The sequence below is a fragment of the Rattus norvegicus genome, chromosome 16 (assembly GCF_021556685.1).
Source record: "Rattus norvegicus strain SHRSP/BbbUtx chromosome 16, alternate assembly SHRSP_T2T, whole genome shotgun sequence".
In the NCBI taxonomy this organism is placed as follows: Eukaryota; Metazoa; Chordata; class Mammalia; order Rodentia; family Muridae; genus Rattus; species Rattus norvegicus.
In genome coordinates, this window is record NC_141549.1 from 13163924 (window position 1) to 13182594 (window position 18671).

General features: G+C 39.6%; 1 non-coding gene across 1 annotated transcript; it reads left to right on the forward strand.

Moving 5' to 3' along the window:
* The first annotated feature begins 5322 nt into the window (after positions 1-5322).
* On the forward strand, positions 5323-5403 carry Trnav-cac8 (transfer RNA valine (anticodon CAC) 8). The gene has a single exon. It is a non-coding gene; the product is annotated as a tRNA-Val (tRNA).
* Positions 5404-18671: the final 13268 nt, after the last annotated feature.

An 18671-nucleotide genomic window follows, 5' to 3' on the forward strand; every position in this document is an offset into this window, starting at 1 on the left:
GAATTTCTAAGCTCAAATACTCAAGTGACAGCAGATGCTGGAGATAATGTGGAGAAAGAAGAACACTCTTCCATTGTTGGTGGGATTGCAAACTGGTATAACCACTCTAGAAATCAGCCTGAAGGCTCCTCAGAAAATTGGAAGTAGATCTACTTAAATACTCAGCTATACCATTCTTGGGCATATACCCAAAAGATGCCTCACCATGCCACAGGGGCATGTGTGCCATAATGTTCATATCAACCTTTTTTTGTGATAGCCAGAAGCTGGAAACAACCCAGATATCCCACAATGGAAAAATAGATACAGAAAATGTGGTTTATTTACACAATGGAATACTACTTAATTATGAAAAACAAAGAATCATGAGTTTTGCAGGCAAATGGGTGGAGCTAGAAAGTATCATCTTGAGAGATAACTCAGACCCAAAAGGACATGCATGATATGTACTCACTAATAAGTGGATATTAGCCAAAAAAAGTACAGATTACCCGGGTTATAATCTACAGAACTCAAGAAGGTTAATAAGACCCAAGTGAGGATGCTTCAATCCCTCTTAGAAGGAGGAAGAAAGCAATCATGGGGTGGGGTGGGGCAGAGGGAGGGAGAAGGGGAAAAGGGGAACATAATCAGGAATGGAGGGCAAACAGAATGAATGGAATCAGCCTATAGTAGGTAGGAGGTGGGAGGACACTCTAGAATGTAGCAGAGACCTGGGAGTTGAGAGATCCTCAGGACTCAAATTCCCAACAGTGGGGAGAGGGAACTTATAGAATCCACCTCTGGTACATTTACACAATAGAGTACTACTCAAATATTAAAAACAATGACTTCATGAAATTCTGAGGCAAATGGATGGAACTAGAAAATATCATCCTGAGTGAGGTAACCCAATCACAGAAAAATACACATGGGATGCACTCAATGGTAAGTAGAGTTTAGCTCAATAGTTTGGAATACCCAAGATACAATTTACAGGTCATGTGAAGCTCAAGAAAAAGGAAGACCAATGTGTGGATGCTTCAGTCCTTAGAAGGGGGGACAAAATACTCACAGTAGAAAATACGGAGATAAAATGTGGAACAGAGACGAAGGAAAGGCCATCCAGAGACTTCCCCACCTGGGGATATATCCCATATACTGTCACCAAGCCCAAACACTACTGTGGATGCCAAGAAGTACATGCTGACAGGAGCCTGATATAATTATCACCTGAGAGGCTGTGCTAGAACATGACGAAGACAGAGGTGAATGCATGCAGTCAACCATTGAATCGAGAACAGGGACCCCAATGGAGGAGTTAGACAAAGGAATAAAGTAGGTGAAGAGGTTTGCAGCCCCATAAGAAGAACGATATCAACCAACCAAACCCCCTAAGACTCCCAGGGACTAAATCACCAACCAAAGAGTACACATGGAGGGACCCGTGGCTCCAGCTGCATATGTAGCAGTGTATGACCTTGTTGGGCATCAATGGGAGGAGAGGCCTTTGGTCCTGTGAAGGCTTGATGCCCCAGTGTAGCGGAATGTCATGGTGAGGAGGTGGGAGGGAATGGTTGAGTGGGGGGATCTCCCTCATGGAGGTGGGGGGTGGGAGGTATGGGATAGGGGATTGCTGGAGAGGAAACCAGGAAAGGGGATAGATAACATTTGAAATGTAAATAAAGAAAATATCCAATAAAAGAAAAACATAAAACAAAACAAACAACAAATAAATATTTCTAACTGCTTGAAAAAAAGAAAGAAAGGTCTCCAAGTGGAGGGATGGTATTGTCATTGCACGGTCAAACAAATAAATCTCTTAAGGAAATGCAGGAAAATAAAATAAAACAGGTGAAGGAAATGAAAAAATGGTCCAAGGACTAAAAATGAAAATAGAAGCAATAAAGAAAACACAAATGGAGATAACCCTGGAGATGGAAAACCTAGGAAAGAGAATAGGAACTATGTCACCCCCACACACAGACATCACCCATAGAATACAAGAGATGGAAGAGAATCTCAGGCATAGAAGATACTAATAAAAGAAATTGGTACATCAAAGAGAAAATGCCAAGCATAAATGTTTCTAACCTGAAATATCTAGGAGATTTGGGACACAATGAAAAGACCAAACCCAACCCTTTTATTCTTTCTTTAGACTTTTGAAAAGAAGATTGGAGGACTTGACAAGTGCACCTGAGTTGCAAGGGTGGGAGATAGAGTTAAGTTGGTAGAATGCTTGCCTAGTGTGTGTGAAGCAATGAGTTTTATTCCCAGCATTGGATAAATTGTGTGCGATGACAAACACTTTTAACCACAGCATTGAGGAGGTGGAGTGAGGACAATCAGCCTATCAAGACCATCTTGGTTATTTGTGAATTAGAAGCCAGTCTGGGTTATATGAGTTCCCACTTCAAAATCAAACAAACAAAACAAGCAACCAAACAGACAGAATAAAACCAAACCCGCACTCCACAGATAAAATAAAACAAGGACGTAGCTCTCTTACAGCTTTTTAGTGATCTAGACTCATACTATAATGGCCTGGTCATTGCACACTATCCTTTGGCTTGAAGTTTTACTTTTCTTGTCAGCTAACTTGAGTCTTTATGCTTGATGCATCCTTGATCCATGGCTCTGTTGTCTTCCCTGGGCTCTAGTTCTGAGCAAAGCCTTCCCTTCTATTAGTCTCAGACTACCATCTCAGGACACCCTTCCTGATCCTTATCTACAGTCCAGCCATCATCATCCTCCACCTTCACTCCCTTTCTTCCATTTCCCTGGAACATCCCATAAACAAAGCCTCAGAAAGAGAAAAGGATAGGATGCTGACTCTGGGAATTATCTCCTGTTACATGAATCCATGAACTGCCACCTACCAACAGTGAGGAAATCAGAGACAGCCCCCTCCCCATATCTTATTAAGAGCAATAGCCTAAACAAACAGCTCCCAGGACAATTTCCTCTGATTTTGCAGTATTAAAACACCAGTAAGGATGCGTTTGATAAGTCACACTAGTTAGCTTCACCTCGGTTACCTTGCTTGGACCCATACTGCTCTGTGACTTTAAACAACACACCACTACCATCCTTATTTAATTGTAAAGTACATAGAAGGCTATGTGCCTGCTGTTAATGCTGTTACTGTTCAGTAAGTAATCGGCAGATGGCTGGAAACAATACTGTTCTACTGCTTCTCATTACCTATGTAAACCTTACTGCAGCAACTTCATAATTTTTCTTGCTCATGCCTGCAGAAGAGTGTGAAAGGCAACATGACATTCCTACCATGAGATAATCCCTTCTTTCATGTGTTGAAATAGAACTTGAATGGAACCCGGGTCTTTGCATAATCTGACAGGAAAAAAGAGGAAACTGAAAAGAAAGACCCATGTTTGCATCTAGAAATATTCCCTGCATCGATGTAGAAATATTTAATTTCACTAGACCCTCCTACTCTCATATTATTTTTCCAGAGGAATCTACTCTCAGGCAATGGGATGGAATGGAGCCCAATAGGAACGACCTCTGGTTCTTCGTTAACCTTCGTGGTGCCTTCTCTGCTGAGCTGGTGGAAGAGGAGTGATTTTCAATACTTGCTTTACTTGCTCAGATCTTAGCAATTAAAATGCCTTTGGTTAGATAATTGAGATGTTCCCTCCTTGATGCAAATGTTCAAAGGGCTTGGTGTTAAGTCATGTTTATTCCTTAGGAATGGGCTCTGATCCTTCTGTCTGTCTAGGATCACTCAATAATGCCCTTCTTTCAAGAAGGATTTAGCTCACAAGTATTATATCACCCTCTTCAGTTTTGGACCAAAGTGAGAAAAGGAAGCACTTATAGCATCCATTTGATTTTGTTCTGTTCCTAATTAAGGAATAGGAAAACAGGGTCTAGCCCTGTCAACCCCTTTACCTCTGTGTTTGCTACTCTTATGGCAGCTATAAAAGCTACATTTATAACTTGAGCACTAAAGTTTTCCTTCGCCGTTTTTTATATGCTTCATGAATAAAAATACTCCCTACCCACTTTGCAAGGTGGAAGCAGGCTGGACTTGTGTTTAGAGTGGGATGGAGTTTAGCTAATATTGATGCTGCAGAGGGCCCCATTCACCTTGGGTTTGACATTCTTTGCAGTTGCATTACTGCTCAGATATTGGGCTTCTGTTTGAGGACATCTTGTCCCTCAATTGTGCTGAAGTGGACAGTTTCTGGATAGCATTCAGCCACTTCACCAACAGCCTCTTGTCATAGCACCAATTACACAGACCCAAGTAGAGCCCGTTTGGAGCCGTTTTCTGTGGGGATGACTATTTTGTGGTAGGCTTAGTGCTTCCACAGAGCTGAGGAAACGACCTCTCTTTTGGAAGCCCTTAACCACTGCGACTGTTCCTTTATCCAGTGGACATTTCTTGTCTATGTCCTTATATCCTGTTTGCTTTAACGCTTTTTCCTTTATTGCTGTTTTCAGCCTGCTGTCATTTGTAATTGGATTAAATTTATATTGTGAAAATCTATTTGCATCAAAGCCTGTATTCTTTTCCCTCTCTAGTTCTTCATTAATAACTCTACACATACATCAAGTCTGTGCCTTCCTTGGTGATGCTTTGTGCATATTCTTGGGCTTGAAGCCTCCTGGTGCTTCCTCATAGTTCAGGACACAGATGCCTTGGTGGGAGCCAGTATAGTCCTCATTGTTCTGTAATATCTGAGGCACATATGTTGAAGATCCCTGTTGTTTCAGCAGAAAAATTACTTTGTGAAATTGCTAAGCATCCTTTAAAATTCAACACTGTAGTTATAAGAAAGAAAAGAAAATTGGTACATGCTCAAAGTTAAGTGGTTTCTGAAAAACCAGACTGGTAAGAACAGGGCTCATTCTTACTGGCGGTAGTGGTTGGAAGGGGCTGGCAGGTCTCAGCAGATGGGGTGTGATCTTTAATACACAGAAGAAAGGGAGGCATCCTGCTGTACAAGGTCAGGGCTAGAAATGAGACTCTTACATAAACAGTACAGGCAGAATAAGGAATGAAGCCAGACCCAGAGATACAGGGATACAGAGACAGGCAGACAGCAGGAAGAGTGTCTTATATTCTGGACTCCGTGATTCTGCCCATGGTCCTTATACTTTAGGGCTTATTTTACTACTGGATTCAGGGATCCTAAGATGACAGGTTGTGAATGGAATTCTGAGTAGCTACCCACTGTTTATTTGAAAGAAGAGGTTAAAAAATCCAAAGTTTTAGAAATGTAGAGCTGACAAATTGAGTCACACAGAAATAAATTGTCTGAAGGTGAATCTGTTGAGATAGAACAGAGAATCTGTTATTAAAAATTCCATTCCGGGGTTGGGGATTTAGCTCAGTGGTAGAGCGTTTGCCTCACAAGCGCAAGGCCCTGGGTTCGGTCCCCAGCTCCGAAAAAAAAAAAAATTCCATTCCTTAAATGATGAGGAAGAGGAGACTCCTTTTGTCTATAGAAGCCTTCTATACCATTGAAGAATTGATAATGCTTATGCAAAGATTTTCAGAATATCAGAAGAGAGGAGAGGCATCTCACACTTAACTCTGTCTGGCTATTATAATCTTGATTGTAAAGTTGCTCCCCCCAACCCCCCTCTCATAGGCAAAAGCAGCATAAAAGAAAACAATGGATGCTAATTGTGATTAGCAAGGGTAAAGTACCAAATGAACACAACTGGAACCTAGAAATGTGTGAATATATTAGAAGAGAAGGAGAAGGGGGAGGGACAGAGAAAGAATGTTAAGATACACAGATACACAAGCATGTTCATGCTATGTAGGTTTCTCCCAAGAACATATAGTTAATTTTATTGAAAAACTATTACTAAAAATCATTATAATTAATGAATTATCAACTTAAAAACATTAAGTGTTGAGAGAGAGAGATGGAGATAGATAGATGGAGAGAGGGAAGGAGAGGGAGGGAGGAGAGAGAAGAGGGAGAGGAGAGAGACAGAAACAGAGACACACAGAGAGACAGAGAGAGACACAGAGAGAAACAGAGACAGAGACAGACACACACAGAGACAGAGACAGAGACAGAGACAGAGGACAAATTATACTTATGCATTTGGCCATTTTTCTCCTTCCATCTTCTGAGTGACAGGGATCAAACTCAAGTTTGCAAACTTGGTGCTACGTGGCTTTATCTGCTAGGACATCTTTCAAACTCCTAAAATATTTTAAAGTAGAAATAGAAGCAAATTGCTCCTAACTAAAAATGCCAAATTACTAAGTGCTTTCCATTTTCATCATGCTTTATGGTGAAACAGCAAGATGATCTTAAGCATCAACAGCCAATCAGGAATAACCTTATTAGGGTTCATATTTGGTATTGTACTGGAAATTTGAGAAAATATTCTAATAACCATTTAAATCACATAAAATCCACACTAATCAGTCATTCTTTGGCCAACAGCATCCCAAAAAAGACATAAAATTTTAAATGATAAACTAAAACTAATATGTCTTTTACAATATTCTTTTTTGTGGGTAGAGTAATTAAAAGGCATTACAGCTAAACCATTCCAACATCATTTACAACACTAGGATTCCAAATTAATTGCATGCCCATATGGTACAAAATAAGCAGAGGACATTAGAATATTTAGAAGAATAAAACACAAACAAATATGGGGACACAACTCTGGGGTTAGAGATAAAATAATAAAACTATCAAAATTTAACAGAAAATTCCAATGATGGGAAAAGTCAACATAGTTGACTTATTACTTATTACCTCAAAATTACAAAGTGATATTCTAATTAAAATGCCAATAAAGTATTATACAAATCAGTGTGCTGATCTTACAGTTGTTTATTGCTCGTGAATTTCATACATGAATATAATGACTTTTGATCAAACTCAATCCTCTTCTCTCTAATTTTGTCCTTCCCCTTCCCGACCATAGGCTATTCCTTCCCAACTTCATGTACTCTTTGTAAAATTCACTAACTTCATTTAGTGTGATGGGTATAGAAAATCTCCTGCAACGTAAGTAGCCTCTCTGATCTTCTCTCTCCCAGTGGCCATCAATAATTACTAATAGCTCCTCAGACAGTGATAGAACTTTGTAGGCCACTATCTCGTTAATGCTGGGCTTTTGACTGGCTTGATCTTATATAGGTTTAATGCATACTATCACAGCTGCTCAGAGTTTATATGATGACCAAGGCAGTGTCATGTTAGGCAATGTTTTCTATTACAGATGCTGCTGCTTTTCAGCCTCTTACAATCTTTTCCCCTTGTCAGTGATGATCCTTAAGCATTGATAATAGGCATAGGAGAAAACTGTTCTACTTCTAGTTGAGCACTCCACAGTCTTATTCCCTGCACATTGATTGTGGGTCTATGTCTTAATAGCCCTGTAGCATAAAAAAGAAGCTTCACTGCTAAGCTTTTAGAGATACAACAATGTATGAATATAAAAATAAGAACTTAGGATGGTTTATTTACTTTTATTTAGATAGTTCACTTTATGAACCTGGCTGTCATAGCACTCACTATGTAGACCAGGCTGGCCTTGAGTTCAAAGAGATCCACCTGTTTCTGCCTTCTGAGTGTTGAGATTAAAGCTATGCATACCATGCCTGCCTGTCAGTTTATTACATTGTGCATTTATGAAAGTAAACAGTATTAGGTTTGTCCCTATGGCCTATGACCTGGCTATCCATAAGTGTTTGTCCTAACTAGCATACCAGAAATGAGTTCCACCTTATGGAGTAAGCATTAATATAGTTTAAATAAAGTAGTTAGGTTTCCCCATAACATTCTAGCCACTGGTGCATCAGAGGGAATATCGTTTCCAGGACACTTGTTATTGTAGCTTGCAGGGTTCACAGTTGGGTAAGACTGTAGATTACTATCCCCAGTATAAATAGAATCACCTAGCACCATGAAAGATAGCCAGTAGCAATGAAGCTTCTAAGTTGGTACCACCAGCATGATTTCTCTATGCCCTGTGATTCCACTCTGGGGTCTTTTCAGTAATAGTTTTTTGTATTTTATTTGTTTTAGATTCATTATATGTGTGAGTGTTTTATCTGCATCTCTCTATGTGGACTATTTGCATACCAGGTACCTGCAAAAGTCAGAAGAGATGCTGCATTTCCTGGGATTGGAGTTATAGACTTTTGTGAGGCACCACATGGGTGTTTGGAATTAAATATGGGTCTCCTAAAAGAACAAAATCTCTTAACCATTGAATCATCTCTCCAGCCCCAAGCAATAGGATTTTACCAGGAAGCTCTGGGGAATAACTAAAAGTAATGGCAATATCCTGTAATGTTTTAAAGGCAGATTGGTCTATGACATTGATCAACAATTGTAAAAGAGGTAAGCCATACCTGGAATTAGACTTTTCATTTAATAACCTGTGCCAGAGGCATTGTATTTCTGTTATAGGTAACTCCATTTAGAATTTGTGTGTGTGTGAGTGTGTGTGTGTGTGTGTGTGTGTGTGTGTATAAAATCTATCTATCTATCTATCTATCTATCTATCTATCTATCTATCTATCTATCTATCTATCTAATCTATCTATAGAGACGTATATAAAAAGTTGCTTGAAACCCCATAAAAACAACAATGCCAACCAACCAGAGCTTCCAGGGATTAAACCACTACTGAAAGACTATACATGGACTGTCCCAGGGCTCCAACTGCATATGTAGCAGAGAATAGCCTTGTTGGGGCACCAGTGGAAGGGGAAGCCCTTGGTCCTGCCAACGTTGGACCTCCAGTGCAAGGGAATATGGGGGAGGACAATAAGGGGGATGTATAGGAGGAATACCCGTATGGTGGAGGGGGAGGGGAGGGAATTGGGGCTTATGGACAGAAAACCAGAAAGGGAAATAACCTTTGAAATGTAAGTAAAGAAATATATAATAAAAAATAAAAAAAAAGAAGTTGCTTGAGATAGAACTGGAGTGTTGGCTCACCAGTTAAGAATGTCTGCTGGTGAATTTCACGAATCATTGTCTTTAATAGTCAAGTAGTCCTTCATTGTGTAAATAAACCACATTTTCTGTATCCATTCCTCCATTGAAGGACATCTGGGTTCTTCCAGCTTCTGGCTATTATAAATACGGCTGCTATGAACATAGTGGAGTATGTGTCCTCATTATATGCTGAAGCATCTTTTGAGTATATGCCCAGGAGTGGTATAGTTGGGCCCTTAGGTAGTACTATGTCCACTTTTTTGAGTAATGGCCAGTCTGATTTCCAGAGAGGTTGTATGAGCCTGCAATCCCACCAACAGTGAAGGAGTGTTCCTCTTACTCCACATCCCAGCCAGCATCTGTTGTCACCTCAGTTTTTGATCTTAGCTATTCTGACTGGTGTGAGGTGGAATCTCAGGGTTGTTATGATTTGCATTTCCCTGATGACTAAGGATGTTAAACATTTCTCTATGTGCTTCTCAGTCATTTAATATTTCTCAGTTGAGAATTCTTTGTTTAGCTCTGTACCCCATTTTTAAATAAGGTTATTTGATTCTCTGAAGTCTACCTTCCTGAATTCTTTGCATATATTAGATATTAGCCCTCTATCGTAAAAATATTTTCCCAATCTGTTGGTTGCCATTTTGTCTTATTGACAGTCCTTTCTTTGCCTTATAGAAGCTTTGTAATTTTATGAGGTTCCATTTGTGGATTCTTGAGTATAAGCCATTGGTGTTCTGTTCAGGAAATTTTCCCCTATGTCCATGTGTTTGAGGCTCTTCCTCACTTTCTCTTCTATTAGTTTCAATGTATCTGGTTTTATGTAGAGGTCCTTGATCCACTTGGACTTGAGCTTTGTACAATGAGATAAGAATGGATTGATTTGCATTCTTTTCCATGCTGACCTCCAGTTGAATCAGCACCATTTGTTGAAAATGCTATCGTTTTTTCACTGGATGGTTTTAGCTTCTTTGTCAAAGATCAAGTGACCATAGATAAGTGAGTTCATTTCTGGGTCTTTAATTCTATTCCACTGATCTACTGCCTGTCTTTGTAACAATACCATATAATTTTTTATCACTAATGCTCTGTAATACAGCTTGAGATCAGGGATGGTCATTCCCCTAGAAGTTCTTTTACTGTTGAGGATAGTTTTCACTGTACTGGGTTTTTTGTTATTCCAAATGAATTTGAAAATTGCTCTTTCTCAGTCTATGAAGTATTGAGTTGGAATTTTGATGAGGATTGCATTGAATTCATAGATTGCTCTTGGTAAGATGGCCAATTTTACTATATTAATCCTGCCAGTCTATGAGCCTGGGGGAATCTTTCCATCTTCTGAGATCTTCAATTTCTTTCTTCAGAGACTTGAAGTTCTCATCATACAGTTCTTTCACTTGCTTGGTTAGAGTCACACCACAGTATTTTAGGGAAATGAATGGAATTAGAAAATACCATCCTGAGTGAGGTAATCCAGTTACAAAAGAACACACATATTATACACTCAGGGATAAATGCATATTCTCCCCAAAACTCAGAATACCCAAGATACAATTCTGAGCCCACATGAAGCTCAAGAAGAAGAAAGACCAAAGTGTGGATGCTTCAGTCCTTCTTAGAAGGGAGAACAAAATACTCACAGGAGGGAATATGGAGCCACGATGTAAAACAGAGACTGAAGGAAAGGCCATTTGGAGACTGCCACACCTGAGTATTCATCACATTTGCAGTCCCCAAACGCAGTCACTATTGCTGATGCTAAGAAGTACTTGCTGACAGGAGCTTGTTATAGCTGTCTCCTAAGAGACTATGCCAGAGCTTTACCAATTCAGATGTGGATGCTTGCAGCCAACCATCAGACTGAGCATGGAGATCCCAATGGAGGAGTTAGGGGAAGGACTAAAGGAACTGAAGGGGTTTGCAGCCCATAGGAAGAACAATATCAACCAACCAGAACCCCCAGAGCTCCCAGGGACTAAACCACCAAGCAAAGAGTACACATGGAGGGACCCATGGCTCCATCTGCACCTGTAGCAGAGTTGGAGATCAATGGTAGTAGAGGTCCTTAGTCCTGGGACAGCTCGATACCCCAGGGTAGGGTAATGCCAGGGTGAACAAGCAGGTGTGAGTGGATGTGTGGGGGAGCACACTCGTAGAAGCAGGGGGAAGGAAGATGGGAAAGGGTGTTACTAGAGGGGAAACTGGAAAAGGAAATATTTTTGAAATGTAAATAAATAAATAAAATATCCACCACCCAAATGTCTGCTGTTTTTATAGAGGATCTAAGTTTGATTTCCAGAACTCATTCCTGACTGTTTAGAAACATCTTTAATTCCAGCTTCTGGGGAGTTGCTATCTACTTCTGCCCTCTATGGTCATCGGTATGCTCATATACATATATCTTATCTTATACATAATTAAAAACTTAAAAGTAAATCTTTTAAAAAAATAAAATTTTGAGAGAAATGTAGGTAGCTAAGATAATGTTGAAGGGGAAGAGTAAATTGAAATTTGCACAACTCCTTTTTAAGAATTCACTGTAATCAAGAGTGATATTTGCCAGGAATTAGCTGAATAGAAGATCACCTAGAAAATATAGAAACAGGCCTTTACATTAATCTCTTCATGACACATGATAAATGAATGGCACCAAACAGGAAGCAGGTGATGTATCAATTAATCATTCTAGGACAAAAGGCTAATCATGTCTGATTTGTGGAGAAGGGAGAAGAGAAATTGTGTACTGTTTTTACAATTGTTTAAAAATAAAATCAGGGAATATAACTGAATTATGAAAGGAAAAACATCATTTTAGGACACAAGATATTAGAATGTTATCATGGGCCAAGTATGGTGGGAAATGCTTTTAATTCCAGCATATAGGAATCAAAGGAAGGTGGATCTCTGTGAATTTGAGGTTAATTTTTTCTGTATAGTCAGTTCCAGGACAGTCAGGGTTTCACACAGAGATTGAGAACATTGAGCATGGCTATGATTTTAAAACATGGAATATAACTTCCTCTAAAATTTAAAGCATACATACATTTTTAAAAATTAAAGAGAAGTCATGTAGGGATTCTTATGCAAAGTATGTTCATAAACCCAGGAAAAGATTAATGAGTAGAAGGAAAAATAGACCAAAGTATATGAACTAACACCTTACGGGGTGGGGGGGGGTAAAATAACAAAAGGAACAGCAACACAACAACAAAAAAGACAGCCTCCAATAACAAATGCTGAACCTCAGAGAAAATCAAGAAAATACATATTAATACAGAAAAATGAAATGTAACTTCCTAAAAAAATTGGCGAGTAACATGTTTGATTAACACTTACAGTAGAAGAATTCTGTACTGCTAGTGGAAATGCAGACTAGTATAAGTAGTTCAGAAAACAATTTTCTAATTCCCAAGGAACTTGAAAATACATGTATCCTAGGAGACAGCCATCTTCTTTCTTTCCCCCAAGACTCTGGAGGGAGTAAACAAATGGCACAAACCTGCATGTTCATTTTCGTGCTATAAATATCAAAGTAGGAAAATGGATAGATAACTAAATGAGTTATTCATCCAGTGGTATTCTATCACTACAAAGCCTTCGTCTTTATAAACAATAATGCAGAAGACATGGTCAAAGGTTTCAAACTGCAGTTTTCGAACAATATAGAAGTCAAGGCACCAAAGGTGGGGATTATGACATGCCTAAAAGTTAATATCAAAAACTAGTGCTGTGTGTGTGTGTGTGTGTGTGTGTGTGTGTGTACATGTACATACTTGCTAACATGTTTCTGTGGCAAGCAGTACTACTGTTTTAGGAATTTCTAAGAACATAGACACATCAAGAAGAAAAAACTCTAACTAAGAGAAGCTTGACATTTAACAATTGACTTGATCAATCCTATATAAAGTCATATTTCATATTGGCTGGTCATATCTATTGATTATTTTTTTGGAAGGGGAAAGCCAGTGAGAAATATTGAGTAATGTCTGTTCACTGAGCTAATATCTAAGAAACATTGTGTAAATTATAAAGTTCTATACACATCCCTGGAGAATTTGGTCTTTTAAAGCAAATAATCAGCCAGAATTTTCTCCTCAAAGAGAATAGGACGTTGGCAAACTTCCCCTCAGCTCTTGCCCCACAGACCCTGTGGAAAAGTGCCTTAACCCAGTGGGTTGGACAAGATTAACAATGCTGGTTCCTCTGTCAGAAGCTTAGCAAACAAGCATTGCTTTTCCCACTACGTTATTAATTGCCTGAGTAAAAGAACAAGGCCAATCTAGGTCCCCAATTTCACCAGGGAACCTTGAGGCTTTGCATGAGAGGCAAATGGCATAGGTTTCAATTCCAGGAGTTTGAAGTTGGCTCCCAGCTTACCACTGCTAATGGAAGGCAAGCGTCCCAAATCAGATTAATTAACGTGGTCCTGGGAGAGCTCCAGGGTGGTTAATGATTTTATTTCTTACATGAAAAAGAAAAAAAATAATCGAAAGAAAAAAGCAGTTTCTGCAGTGAAAGAGCAAGAGAAGAATCCGACTTCATTTTTCTCTCCTGTGCTGTGGATGTAGATATATTCTGAGAGACATTCTAAAGGCCAGTTTCCAACTCACCTGCATTTTGTACATTTGTAGACAGAAATAGGACATTTTCATTTTGACTGACTACCTCCCACCAACCCTTAGAAATAGCTTAAAAAGTCTCAGTCCTGGCTAGTAGTCCCAGGGAACTGTTGGAATTACATGGCTTAAAATAGAGCAATTCTCTTGCAAGTGATCTTCAGTATTACAGACCTCTGCTTGTGTTTTCTGGAGAAACAAGAGGATTCTTACAGTCAGGGAATGAGCCTCATAGCTGCTCTGCTGAAAAAAAAATATGGCTAGTATCGTCTGGTGGATCTTAACATAAATATAAAGGATTTGATTGCTGTCAGTGCTGGCATCTGCACAGAACTAAGTAACCCGACGACTGCCTGTTTGTTTGTTTTAAATCTACCCCTTCTTAACAACTTAGAGCCCTTAGTGTCATTCTTTGCCACTAACACGTATTTTGAAGACAACCATGGTCTGAGCTCTGGAGTAACAATGTATTTCTTATCTAACTTTCCCCACAAAGGGTAATAGGCACTGTCTTTGGGACCTAAATGAAGGCATCTTCAGGCAAGGGTACGTAAGTCTAGATCCCACTGAGTGAAAGCAGGAAGTACACATATTGATATCTTCTTCGCTGGAAGTGTGCAGTTTCTGAAATTTTTAATATGAGAAAAGAAGGTGATGTCATAGGCAATCATGGCTGGGCTCCTTCAGGCATCTTCCTTTGTTTTTTGTTAATAAAGTAATGGGAATAGTACATTGTGAATAGATTAGTCCTTTGAAAGGATCTAAAATGTTTTGCATCTTATGATGAGTACACGACTACATCATCTCTCTTGGACCCTAGTGAACTCTACATATATAAAATACATGTTATATAAATTATAGAAATAAAGAAAAATGATGTTTCCAAAGGTTTCCAGTATGGGAGTAGAGTGAAGGCATCATTAGGAGCCAGAGACTGCCGTATTGAATTATTTGTATTTCCATATCTGGGCACAATGAGACACATGCTAGTGCCCTTACATTGTTCATCAGTGGCCCATCAAACAACATCATGAATAGATTCTGAACAGAGTGTAAATAGTTGTAGCCTCATGAGAAGTGATCATCCAAAGAAGGAAAGGTAGACATTAGGTCTAAGTTTGGAGAGCCTGATACAGTAAAATAATCATACCAACTACAGATTTTCTCTCTAGTTATTTGCTAGCTTAAAAATCTGGAGGACAGAGCCAGGCAGGAAGGGCATGAAGATTTGAGAGGTTAGGAGACCACGGGAATGCAGACCTGAAAGAATGATGTAGTATACCTGTTCTGGCAACAAAAACAAACAGGCAGTCGTCGGGTTACTTAGTTCTGTGCAGATGCCAGCACTGACAGCAGTCACATCCTTTACATTTATGTTAAGATGCAGAGACGGCTCTGCATCCTCCATTTCCTCCCTCAGGATGTCCAAGCACCTCTGCACATAAGGCTGGAAGTAGAGGGGAGGGGATGTCTGAGGAAGACCTTCTCTGAGTATTTTAGTACAGTTTATTTTTTTAGAGCAAAGGCTATATATGAACCTTAGAAAGTGGGAAAGAGTTTTCAGAATGAATGTAAAATCATTTTCCTAGAGATTAAAGTATTGTGAATACCTCATTTGTATGGAGGGATATTCTAGGAATCTAAGGTACTTGCTGGGCAAATATTTATTGGGAAAGAAGAGGTCGAACTTGGATGTTGGCCAAGGACTATGTGAATTTCCTCAGGTAGAAGATTGGGGGTCTATCTCCCCAGATTAGGCAGAGAATAGGGAGCCTCGCTAGGGTAAGCGAGTCCTCCATTTTACACAGAGATGCTATCTGGACATGGCGGACTGCAACCGTAGTGAGGTGCAGCAGGGTTGTGCAGAACTGAGGGAGGAGGTAGAAGAGACCCTAAAAGAAGGAGTTGGGGGTATAGTTACTGATGGAGATAAGCAAAGGTGTGTGGGGGAAATAACAACCACCATGACTATAACTAAAAAAAAAAACCTGAAGAAAAGGATTGAAAGAGAAGAGAAAGGGAAGCAGAGTCTATAGTCCTTGGAACTCATGTGTTGTAGTGACAGGTTGCATCCTCCATGCTTGCAATGGCATCCCTCTTTCCTGATAAGTGTGAAGGTATCATTTCAGCTGGTGTTTGTAAGTCTCCAATAGCAGAAACTCATGGTAGAGAGTGAATGTAAATTCCAGTGGAAACTAATGCCAAATGAAGTCCATGTTCTGTCTCAGAAGGAAGGCGGTCCCAGGCAGCCTCTCTTGAAGGCCTATCCTTTCCAACCTGAGGCTAGTGCTCACCTGGCCATGTGTAAAGTAGGTGAGTTCCACATTGATTTGGCTGCCTAGAACATGACAGTGTATGCATTTTTCTACATCTTAGTACCTGTGGGCTATTACACTTGCAACTTGATGAGCTTGCTAGATGTCTGGCCTGAGTACCAGTCCATTTGTTAGGGTATTTCTCTACTGTTTGATGGTCCCTACCTCTTATTCTTGGCTGAGATTATCATACCAGTTTGTATGTGCCTTGGATCCAGAACCCTCTTGCTAGGAAACAACAGTGGTTGTTGACCTTCTTCTCATTAATGCTGTCTTTCACCCAAAGCCAATGCTCAGGGAAATATCCTTGCCAAGCTAGTCTCTTCCCTGTGGGTGAGCATTGGTATATAGAAGCCACCCATCTCTTTAGGGTAGCTTTATCACTGAATGAAAACTACCAAACCAACATGCAAAACCTCATCTGTTAGCTCTGTTGGAAAGCTAGAAGGGTCTAATACAGGGTATTCTGAGAGAAGGAGGAGTGTAAAGTTCTACTTAGAATTTAAAATCACTTTCAGTGTTTACTGAAAGACTGTATGAAGGTATTTTCTGTGGTTGGAGTGCTTCTAGGAGCGTATCAGTTTCTCTAGACTAGAAAGCTGGCCATTGGGAGTGAGATGCGGTTGAAGACACTGTATAGGTTCCAAAGAGCTTTGGGACTTGTGTCACCTACTCCCAAACCCTCTTTAGCTGAGTGGACGTCAACAGTCAGTGTTCAGCCACTCACCTGCTGACTGCACTACAGTAGAGCACAGGCCCATTCAACCACTATTGCCTGGTAATTATACCCTTATAGACCCCCACCAAGACATACTGTACTAGGATTGGACTATGTTAGACACAATGGCCTAACATCTCAGCGATTAAGTTCTAAAAGAATAGACTCTATCCCTCCCCCTCTCTTCCCTTTCTCGCTCTTCATCTCTGTTCCATTTTTGTTCCTGGATTCATCACCTTGTGGAGGCATCAGTGGTCACTGCAACAGAAGTAAAATCCATCATTTCTCATTCGTTTCAGCATTGCACAAGGGGTGGAAACTACAGGTCCAAGCTCCATAGAGAGCTCCATAGCCTAGTGGCTCAGAATGGTAGCTTCTGCCTTTCTGACTGAATATGGAGCAGTTCCACTAGCTCTGACTTCTGCTGGATGAGAAGCTCCTCCTTCCTCCCATTCTTCCCTTGACTGCTTTCATTCTGAGCTGCCTCTTCTAATCCTATCAAGACCTCACCCACATCTCTTGAAGGCATTTGTATGTTAATGAAAAACTTCTATAATTGAAGATCATTTTACTTTCTCTGTTTTGTTTTAACAGATGATTGTTTATCTTGTTTGTGCTTGAACAGAGAAAAGCACCAGCAAGGCTCTTGTTGAAAAAAGTAATCTTTTTGCTGGTGCCTCACTGCAAGAAGTAATTAGCTCAGCTGCTGGTGCTGTTCAAATGACAGCAGAAGCAGCAGCAACATCTCTCCCTCTCACTCTGGTTTTTTCTCTGTGCCCTTTGAGCAGCCCTCCATGAGACTGTTATGATTTATAACTGTTGAAGCCGACTTTAAAAATGTCATGTAACACCCCTCCCAGCCAGCGTAGTGAAGAATCACTCCCAAGATGTCAGAAGATGGAGTCAGAGTTCCAATCTTCTCTTCTTTGAGGTTTCTTTGGCCATTCAGATCCCAGTATCATTATTTTTGTCTTAAATTGTACATGGATCTTTCCTTTTTTGCTAGACATATACAGGCATGTTAAATTGGAACGAAGTTCTCCCTGCCTGTGACAAATCATTCTAGAGAGAATGGCAACTTCAAGTAATACTTCTTAATGATTTCTAATTGAAACTTTTCTTTAAAAAGATATTCCTGGGATCCATTGGACATTTTCACTATGATATCCACCTGCCGCCACCACCCAAATTAATTCCATAATAGGTCTTTGGTACATGTAGAAGAACACACATTATATTTTGATTCTCTGCTGACTCAAATAAACAGGACATACAGACTTCACATATCTTTGAGAGAGGGCCTAACTTCTCATTTTGAGCAAGGTGCCTCGCAAGAGTTTGTGTTCATTAAGTACTTTTCATATGTCTATGAGCTCTGAAAACTTTGAAAGTATGTCCTTTTGTTAGTTTTGATTTGACCCTTATCTGTCTCAAGAGTGGAATCTTGTAACATGTACTTTCTTTCCTGTCACTGGGGTTCTGTTTGTGACACCCTGTGTGATAGTTCAAATCAGTAAAGGTTCTATTTTCAATAAAAGGAAAAATATAAAACACCAAAAATTAGTTATTTGCTTCATATTGTGATATTAATCTCAATGTGCTACCTTGGGGATAAGTGAGAAAGAAACAGTTCTAATTGAAAAGTGAAGTGTTTGTATGTTAAGATGACCAGGGGTTAGTTGTGCTTCCTAATTTTATGTCAACTTGACACAATTTAGAATTGTTAGAGAGGAGGCAGCCTTAATTGAAAAATGTCTACAAAAGATACAGCTGTTGGCAAGCCTGTAGAAGAATCCTTAATGGCTTCTGCATCATCTCCTGCCTTCAGTTTCAGTTCTGTTTGACTTCTTGTCCTGACTTCTTTTACTGGTGAACAGTGATGTAGAAGTCTAAACCAAATTAATCATTTTATTCCCAATTTTCTTTTGTTTATGCTGTTTTAACTCGGCAGAAATAAGTTTAACCAGGATAGAAAATGTTTGGTTGTTTCTGTAAAACAGGACATAGTTTGTTCTTTTCTGACTGGAGTCTAATATTTTAATATGAAGAATAAAATTGTTGCAGATATTGACTAGTTATG